The sequence below is a fragment of the Macrobrachium rosenbergii genome, chromosome 28 (genome assembly GCF_040412425.1).
Source record: "Macrobrachium rosenbergii isolate ZJJX-2024 chromosome 28, ASM4041242v1, whole genome shotgun sequence".
NCBI lineage: Eukaryota > Metazoa > Arthropoda > Malacostraca > Decapoda > Palaemonidae > Macrobrachium > Macrobrachium rosenbergii.
Window position 1 is genome coordinate 27,444,705 of NC_089768.1, and position 10,534 is coordinate 27,455,238.

General features: G+C 35.6%; 1 protein-coding gene across 2 annotated transcripts in view; it reads right to left on the reverse strand.

The window, feature by feature from the left end:
* The window catches only part of Pde6 (phosphodiesterase 6), a 370,807-nt gene extending 361,198 nt beyond the window's left edge, over positions 1-9,609 (reverse strand). For both annotated transcript variants that reach the window (XM_067130407.1, XM_067130406.1), the window contains exon 1: positions 8,948-9,609. The gene's annotated coding sequence lies outside the window, so the exon portion shown is untranslated. The remainder of the gene's footprint in view (positions 1-8,947) is intronic.
* Between the last annotated feature and the right edge of the window lie 925 nt (positions 9,610-10,534).

Here is a 10,534-nt window from a genome sequence, read left to right on the forward strand (position 1 = left end):
TTCATGTCCCCTCACAATATTCCGTTGTCCTCTTTCTGTCCTCTTTCTGCCTCACGTTATCATTTTCTTGCTTGACACAATCATCTTTCCTTTATGTTTCCCTTCTCTTTTGCACAAGCATCTTTCCCAACGGACGCCTACATTCTTCTCCGTTTGTTGACACCATTTGCCAAGGTGCCTTCTACAAGAGGTTCTTAAGAGGGACAGGGAAAAGGAAAGTGGATGACGGGTCGCACAGAACGTTTCAAGCTGGCCTGCCTCTCTCTCTCTCTCTCTCTCTCTCTCTCTCTCTCTCTCTCTCTCTCTCTCTCTCTCTCTCTCTCTCATGCACAGATAATTCGTCCGCAAAAGAAGAAAATTTCCATAACGGTCAGAAGTCTTTTGATGGCACTGTACAGTTTTCAAAAATTCCTGTGGAAAATTATGGTTTATGCAGGGGTATGTATTTTTTTTTTTAGTCGAAAATGACACCAGTGATTGCTTGTGAAGAGGACATAAGAATAAAGATTACTTGATCAGCATTGAAGAAAATGTTTTGCTCGACTGAGTGAGCCAGTAAAAAGAAAGGTGTCGGAGTAGAATTGTCTCCATGATACCCCGGGGTGTACCCTGCTCTACACCTTACATCCTCAACACCCTCCACGTTGCCTCTCTATCGTTTCGATCGTAAACTTTGTCTTTGTTATCCATCTCCGATCTACGGACTTGAGACGTTACTTTTTAGCAGTACTTGTCAAGATGTGATCTTTGGCGGTGAGGGATAATACCTTTCTGTTGTATGAGCGAGAAGGAAAGGGGGAAAGAGAAAGAGTGAAGAAGTCTGCATAGTTTTCTACGGCCACCCCAACCTGAGTTTCTAAACTTTGGTGGAAACAAGAAAAACTCCGCGAGCAGTGTAAACAATGGCTAAATATCGTCCGGGATGACGAGGGGCAGAGTCGGAGGCTTTTGTTGTATTCCATTTATACATTCACTCCCTTTTCGAGAGTTCACAGACGTCTTGTCTGTGTGCCAGTAATGATTTTGCATGTACTGGATTATGTGTGTGTGTGTGTGTGTGTAATTTGGGCGACGACGTATTTTTGTCATACACTCCATATAACTTGAATTTCAAGCACTATACATCGAAAATAAATGGGCTTGAAACAATGTAAATAAATTTTATACTAAAAATGGGTTTGTACCATAATGGAGGTAATTTTTTAGAACCGACGGTTTACTTTACTGAAAAAGACAGGGACACTTACAGTTGTCATGAAACTTAACATGTAAAATAATTGGATAATGTTTTGTCCTGCCGAGTCCCATTCCGTTTCTCCATGGATGAAATCGTGGATGGTCTAAACTGAAGGTGGAGCTAATTTTTTTGTATGAATCTCAAGAATTTCTCATATTTAGCTTCATATGAGAAAAACCTTCTTGAGTCATTCATTTTTTCACGGGACACATAAACAGATCTTTGACATAAAAGATGTTCAAATGTCCTTTCATTATACATGTACACTTTTTATATCGATAACAAATTTCTCTCTCTCTCTCTCTCTCTCTCTCTCTCTCTCTCTCTCTCTCTCTCTCTCTCTCTCTCTCTATATATATATATATATATATATATATATATATATATGTATATATATATATATATATATATATATATATATATATATATATATATATATATATATATATATATATATATATATATATATATATATATATATATATATATATATCAGATATGTATATATATATACATTTATATATATAATATATATATATATTATATATATATATATATATATATATATATATATATATATATATATTATAATATTTCACTGGAGCTTTCCCCCATACTGGAAGGGACTCCAGGTAGTTATCACCTTCTGCTATCCACCAAGTATTATGAGATGAGAGTGCAAGTTACATGTATTCCGCCCTTGTCGAAACAAAGTAAAAAAAATATGAAAAATTGAAGTTGACTTCGGCTCTCTCGTTTGCGAAATTTCGTCATTACTGAACTTTATGCATGTATGTCTGCATGTATATATACGCACGCTGAAGTATTCTTCGCGAGAGTAAATTGTTGCATCAAAGTTTACGTTCCTACGGATATTAATATTCACAGGAGTTGCATCAAGTCTTGGTAGGAAACAACATATTTGTGTGGAAAATGTTGTTATATATAGATCATTTTAACGTGGAATTTTTCTATCGTAAACCTTTTCGATTGATGATTACTGGCCAGCTCATTAAACTGGTTTTTCATAGTATTAACCAGACGACCAAATTTCTGGTTAACTTATTTTTCGTAATTTGGCAAAGTGCACTGGGGGAATCAGCCTAACGCTCCTATTTAACCCTAACCCAGTCTTGATGTGTTATAAATAGTGCGGCATTTTCCGAAACACTGATAAAGACGTTATTATTAGAATATACCACATATGACGTGACAAACTGTTTCAGTAGTGTAGTTGGCAATGAACTTTATACAACACATGAAAATAATAGAATATTTTCATGCCAAAAGTTTGTTAAACTTAACTTACTGCTAGCTTATAAAGTACTTTGGAAGGTTACCGTTATTTTTTATCATATAATGTGAACATCATAATGTGCACTTAATTTTCGCTCATTTGTAGTCTTGTAGTTACTCCAGAAAATTAGCTTTCATTGCGAAGATTTAGGCACTTAGCCAGGATCTGGTGCGTGTTAGCCATGCAAACACTCATTGCGGAAATTTTGTTAAAATACAATAATTTTAATAAAAGAATCCCATTATGGTTTTCGGAATCGCTAGTCTTCCTAATTGTTTCCCACTTGAGGTATGGCTGGTCAGATTTACTTTTGAGAGGCAAAATGGAGTTTTGATTGGCCTTTTTGAATTTCTCATTTAAATGAAATTCGTCATTGTTATGTATTACGTTGTTAGCGTGCTCTCGTTTTGTGGTAGATTTTGAGTTAAATAAGAAATAAAAACTACGCTCATAAAATAAATCGATAATTAGTTAAGCATTCTGATTAGAGAGCAAAAGTATGTTGGAAATTGTGCAAATGGTGAAGTCCAGAATACGAGAACAATAATAGCACTTGAATAGTTTTCAGTAGAATTTACCATCATTAATTCGTGGCGCCGGTATATTTGGAGTCTCCGAGCTTTCCATTGCAGATTCTAGGTATCTGACTTTCTGCTTCAGCTTTTGTCAGAGTACACTCAGTTGCATTCCCCTTAGATGATTATTTTTAAGCTTCCACGAATCGACTGTACCTTGTGATAAAAAAAACACTTTTGGGATATGCTGTAGCCGGCATCGAAGCATTTCAGGTTCTAGCACTTTCAGTCCACAAATCCTTTCACCCTCCATTAATGCTGGCTGGTGTTCTCTGGTTTTTATTGCAGTTTTAGTATGTCGTTCTGTATGTACTCTGTAGTTTTATGACATCGTTTTCATAATTACCTTCACGTGTGGGGAATTTAAAAAAAATTATCTTGGGGTACAGTTGAAGACAAGAACGCCTATTGGATGCTTTTAGTTGTAGTCTTATTACTCCTAAAGTTTTAATCTTCAGGAAATCTCTTTATTCCTTTCCTATGCACACACAAACACAATTTCATTACACTTAGCTGATAATTCCCAAGGTATAATGAATCCGATATTAAACGATATTTGTAGCTTAATATTTGCGAAGGCGAAAAAATCACGCATGTATAAGTGACGGAAATTAGTAATTAACCAAGTGTTACAAACTTGCCAATAGCTCTCATGAGCCATAATAGCTGAGTGGTCAAAGTCGACTGTTTGTCGCTGTTTCTAAACCTAAGGCACAGGTTGGAATCCGAAGTTTGGAGCGGGGGGACCGGTAGGGGGAGGGAGAGGAGCAAATATCAGTTATACATTCCCTTTAGGTGTAAATTATTCTCAAGGTATAGTGAGTTTGATATTAAACAATATTTATGAATTAAAATTGTTAGAGTAAAATAGCAACATGTGTATAAGTGACAAAAATTCATGATTAGCCATGTTGCAAACTGACCAGTCAGCTGTCATGATGTGAGGGGGTGGACTGATATCGATTTTAAGTGCAGAGCCTGAAATTGACTTGAATATGTCCAACAGTCTATTTCAGTTTCTATATCCCATGGTAGCAGACCTATCAAGTCGACTGTTAATCGTTGCTTCTAAATCAAATGCTTAGGTTGGAATCCTGGAGTGGGCAGAAGCTCTCATCAGTTATAATACCCTTAAACGATATTTGTGGCTTTATATATACGCACACACACATTATATAAATTATATACAGTATGTACATATGCATATATGTATGTATGTATGTATGTGGGTATGTATGTAATTGTAATAGCCACAATGCCCTCTTTAACTTCTCGAACTCTTCACACTTTTTTGGATACGCATGTCACTACAAACCCTTAGATCCATATGCAGGAAATAGGAAGTAAATTTTGATGTCTGGTAGCAGGATTCTAACCCACATCCTGAGTATCAGCGCGAGATCACGTTGCTAACCTCACTTCATGCTTATCCTCGGGATGTGGGTTCGAATCCTGCTACCGGACATCACAATTTACTTCCTATTTCTTGCATATGGATCTAAGGGTTTGTAGTGACAAGCGTACCCAAAAAAGTGTGAAGAATTCGAGAAGTTAAGAGGGCATTGTGGCTATTGCAATTACATACGTATCTGGTAAAAAGTGAGCAGTAGGTTATATATATATATATATATATATATATATATATATATATATATATATATATATATATATATATATATATATAATATTATATATGAATTCATAACTTACCCCCAAAGGGAATTATATTTATGTGCATCTGCCTGGGCCTGGGTTTGAATCTGTTCCTTTTGGGGATACAGGCTGAAGCAGACAATATACTTAGTGAATAAGTAGACCCTCTAGCTCGTATCAAACCCAGAATGCATAGCTTCAAATCTGGCCGGGGCAGACGCCCTTATCATGGTATCTCTCCAGTGGGTGCTAGTTATTAAGGCAAACTGAATTCGGCATTAACTGGTATTTGTGGTTTGGTATTTGAGTATTAAAGAGTCACCAGGTATTTAGTAACAACTATTCCATATATATATATATATATATATATATATATATATATATATATATATATATATATATATATACACTATACATATATTTGTGTGTGTGTGTGTGTTGGCATATATATATATTATATATATATATATATATATATATATATATATATATATATATATATATTTAAGTGATGATTGTTTTCTTTCCCATGAGATTGTTGGTAACAACATCTAGGTTTGGGGCGTTCCAAGTAATGTCACTCTTAACTAACAGTTAACCAGATCAGTACAAAAAGGGTTGACAAGTCCTTTTTATATTTGCGAGAAACAAGCCAGCCTTGGAAGTTGTAACCATTCGTCTTCATAGTAAGCACTCTTTCTTTCTCTCTCTCTTGTGCACACACATATATGCATATATAATATATATATACATATAATTATATATGTATATATACATATATATATATGTGTAAATACATACAGTATATATAATTATATATGTATATATATACAGTACATATATATACTGTATATATGATACTGCATGTTTTTATCGTTTAGCATCAAGTTATTCTTATACATCAATATTATTCAAATTTTTTATGTTTCATGTATGCTCTGAATTTTAGTTCTATCAACAAAGGTTTGTTTCTACTTTTACAGTGTAACGAGTTTTATTGCCCCTTGTTTAATGTTATTGCACCGCATTAAACTTTTCGTTCATACTCTTTATCTCTGTAAATATCTCTGCATTTTACTGCACCGGTATATTTTTGTTTTTATCTTTTCCCCCTCATGGCCACAAGCAGTAATCCTACATTTGTCCAGAGTCCATTGTGATGCTCCTCCTATCCATTAAGATCATCCGCGTCAAAGTAGCCTCCGGCTACCTTGCAAGCTGAAAAGGCTTTCAAGAATTCAGTTTGGGTATTTTATTTTTTACTTTTCATTGGATATTTAATGCCTGTTTTTTTAGCGGCGCACGGACGGAGCCGTAACGCTGAAGTGTGTGACCTTGCATGAAAATATATATATATATACTACATAAGTGGCAAAAATGTAATGTTAATGCATGTTGAGTATATATTTTATCGACAGTTTTTTTTTTTTTTCGGGTCTAGCACAGATTTTATTATGAAAACTTTGAGTATGTAGGTGGGAAGTTGGTTGGTTTGGTGTACAACCTCGTTGAAAACTATGGTGTATTATGCGTTCACGGCTGTTTTATATGTTTATAGAAGTAGAAACGAGAGATGAGACAAAGGATATAATGTTCATTGATTACGAGCAAAAAGGGGTCGTAGATTGTGATAGTGAAGAGAAGCTTTTACTCTAATGAAACTCGGAAAGAGGAGAAAGCTGAAAGTGAAACTGATTAAAAATATGGTTATGTATTAAGTGGAAATCAGGAAAGTGGATCACTGAATCGTGTAGGTATTAGGTAGTAATTGTAATGGATGTATGTAGGATAAGAAAAGGTAAGGAATCGCAGAACGGACGAAGGAAGGTGATAGAGTATGCAAAAGATTTGGAAGAGGAGAGAGCAACGAAATAGTTGGTATGCGTGGAGGAATTGTGGAGTCAGCTCTCTTCTCTGAAAGCCAAGTATTGATGCTGAATACAAAACGCAAAAATATGTTGAAGCCGTTTAGGTAAATTGCATGTTTATCATATGTCAAAGGAGGATTGGAAAACTGGGAAATGTAGACACTGAAAGAAGTGGCAAAAAGGTGTGAAAAAGGGTCAGTGTTTTGAAAAGCAATAACAGTCGATAGAATGAAGGAAAAGAGGTTGGTTAAAATACTGTATAATTCTGTGGTGTCGTGAGGAAAGATGGAAGGAATAAGTAGGAAATTTTGGAAAAATGGTGTGGAAGAAGTACCAGAATTAAAGAGTCTTAATCTCTACGAGTTCCGAGAAAACGTAGAAGATGAAGGTTAAAGTGTGTGTGTGTGTGTCAGGATTCAACGCGCTGTTGTTGAGCCTCCTGTATAGGTTTACAAAGCAACTCCTGGTGTGGAAGTTTTGTATAAGGGAGTTCATCCCAGATTCTGTTGTTCTAGTAGTTATGTTGATGTAACCCTGGCCTCTATTTTTTTTTTTCTTTAAGCCAATACCTGTTCATAGAAACGGCGTTTCTGTTGTGTACACACACATATATAGATATATATTTATATAAGCATATTTATATATATGAGAAAGGGAGAGAGAGAGATGATTCTCTGTTTACAAATATATATGTTTTACTAAGACAAGTGTTACTAGAGAGGATGAAGTAGTTAACCAGGATTTTTTTTTGAGACCAGACTTTTTATTGGGATCCTTCATCGCCCCTATCGTTTTATACACACACACACATACACACACACACACACATATATATGTATATGTATATATATATATATATATATATATATATATATATATATATATATATATATATATATATATATATATATATATATATATATATATATATATATATGTAGATATATACAGTAGATTATAATATATATATATATATATATATATATATATATATATATATATATATATATATATATATATATATATATATATATGTATATATATATATATATATGAGAGAGAGAGAGTTTGCAGCACGTAAACATTATATATTAAGCAATTAAAGGATCACGTATAAAACAAAGCTGCTTATTGGAAAACTGAGGTTCAGCCACGTTAATAAAACTGACGTTTGCGTTAGGTAGTTATCAGTGTCTTCTTTTTTATTATGGGACCATCCCTGTCATTGGGAGACAGGAAAATATATAATATATATATATATATATATATATATATATATATATATATATATATATATATAATAATAATAATAATAATAATAATAATAATAATAATAATAATAATAATAATAATAATTTGTGCTCAAACCGTTTCGTCAGTTCAGCTGTGCCTCCAGCCTCGGTTAAAAAAAAAAATTATACACCTGATATTTACGAGGCAAACTCACTGGAATCTACCCGGAAAACAAAGTTCATTTCCTATAATTCACGTATGGAAACTTACCATCATGGGTACAGTATATTGAATTTTATTTTATTTTTTTTTTTTTTGCCGCCAACATAGCATAATCAAATTGTTAAGCTAGTATTATGATATCGAGAACTTGATTATGATCGCTCTTATTATTGGTGTCGTTATTACAGTTTTTATGGAGCGGTAGCGTATATGTTGGCTAATGTAGTTTTATTGCTTTTTTATCTAAATCTTTCGGTGTATCTATCCATCTTGACTAAAATCAAATGGTGAACTGTCATTGACTTGTGTTCATGCAGCAGCTGACAAGCATTCCAGTTGTTTATAGGGTTGAAATTCAGAAAATTTCTAGTCAAAACTCCTGATACATAAGACTGAAGGCATAACTGAAATGTCACATGCAGAAAATAGTAGTGCAAAAATTAATTGACAATAAAAAAAAAACCATTTGAAACCAGTATAGTAGAATCCCTTAATAGACACGATTATGATTTTTAAAGCCATTAAGTTGTTTATATTTTTTTATTCGTTTTCTGTACTGTGAGATTAATTATTCGAACTGGCATCAACACTCAGGGAGAATTTCAATAATTTACTCAATAAATAACATGTGGATTCTTTCTTGATTAATTCTGCTAACATGCAGACCAAACCACCAAATCATGTACTTTATGAAATTCATATATATATATATATATATATATATATATATATATATATATATACGGTATATTACGAGGTCTTAAGAATATATTTTTTTTTTAGTTTTGCTACTATGGCATGACTCCTTCATAAATTGTTAATTTCGCAAGTGTAAACGGGGACGTCAAACAGTCTTACTTACCAATGGCAGTAACAGCTGAAGCTTTACCATTCGAGGATGTGTGTGTGTTGGCCTTATGCGTGTGTAGCCCAGTTGACGGTCTTGAGTGGCACTAGGGCCAACAATTCGGTTGCGTGTAATCTTAAGCACCGGATGATAGAGAGTAATTGATGTACACTCACGCTATGCCTAAGAGGAAAAAGTAATTTTTTGTACAGGTCGTAGAAAAAATGTGTTCTGAAAAGTTCTCTTTTTATCCCTTTCGTTCTCGCGCGCGCTCTCTCGCTCTCTCTCTCTCTCTCTCTCTTTTCACAAAGCTCGTGGACACTCAATTGAGAAACACTTGGTAGACACAACACATTAGATGTTAAGCAATAGGATGGTCCTTTGTGTAGTCGTGTATTACGAAGGACCCGGTTTTCAGGGGATTACTCAAGTCAAAATGAATAGGATTTGTAACATTTTACATAGCTTTTTTTTTTTTTTATTAATCAAGTGCTATGATTATTTTTGGAAGGACGGGGTAGTGTGGATCATAATGGAATTTTAGAAAGTTCTAGTAACGACTGCTGGGGTGGACAATGATGTGAGACGCGGTCTTATTTGATCTTTCCTTTTTTTTTCTTTTCTGAACAACAGCCCACCGAGGCTGTAGGGTGCAGCAGCGGTACAAGCAGCAGACTGAGGGCAGATGTGTGAGTGGTGTGGGCGCATGGGGTCTTTCTCTCTTTCCCTTTCTCTCTCTCACTCACTCACTCTCTAACCCCCTCCCTCCCGGTCTCTCTCTCTCTCTCTTTCTCTCTCTCTCTTTCTCTTTCTCTTTCTCTCTCTTACTCAGCCTCCTCCCTGGTATGATTCCCCTCCTCTCCCCTACAACCAGTGCTCCTAAGAGGCATCCCTCCTGCTGTAGACCCCTACTACCGTCTCTCTCTCTCTCTCTCTCTCTCTCTCTCTCTCTCTCTCTCTCTCTCGTATCTCCCGCTAGTATCGACCTGCGCCACTGGATGCCTCCCCCATCCTCCTTCCCCAGTAGCTCTGACACAGCGCCCTACGGATTCGACGAGCTACACGCCTGTGGGACACACACTCGTTTGTTTAATGATACAGCATTTAGCTCTACCTCTTATAGTGCATCGACGTCTTGTGAAAAGGAAGGTATGTGATGCCATGCCTCGAATGCAAGGGCACTGATGTACGCATCCGGAATGGTCGGAATAGCTGATGGCATCGTGTGAAATTCCTTGTCATCGCATAACCCATCAGGTGTCTGGAGAGATGGGGAAAGGAAAGGATGGGGGATGGGGGTTTTTGGAGGAAGGGGGTTGAGGAGTCCTGCTTAGCTCCCTCCTCCTCCTCCTCCTCCTCCTCCTCCTCCTCGAACAATTTACCCAAGGGAGTATATTTGACGAGGATACGAACACAGGATTAATTACACCCCTGCAGTTTGAGAGCCCCTGTAGGATTGTCCTGGAGAGTATGACCTGTTGAATTCATTTTAGACCCGATGCCATAGAGCTCCTCCACTCTGCTCTTGAGACTGCAACCGCATTGCAACACTTAGACACACACACCCACTGGAAAAAACTCTTCTTGACAAGAATTAGGTGG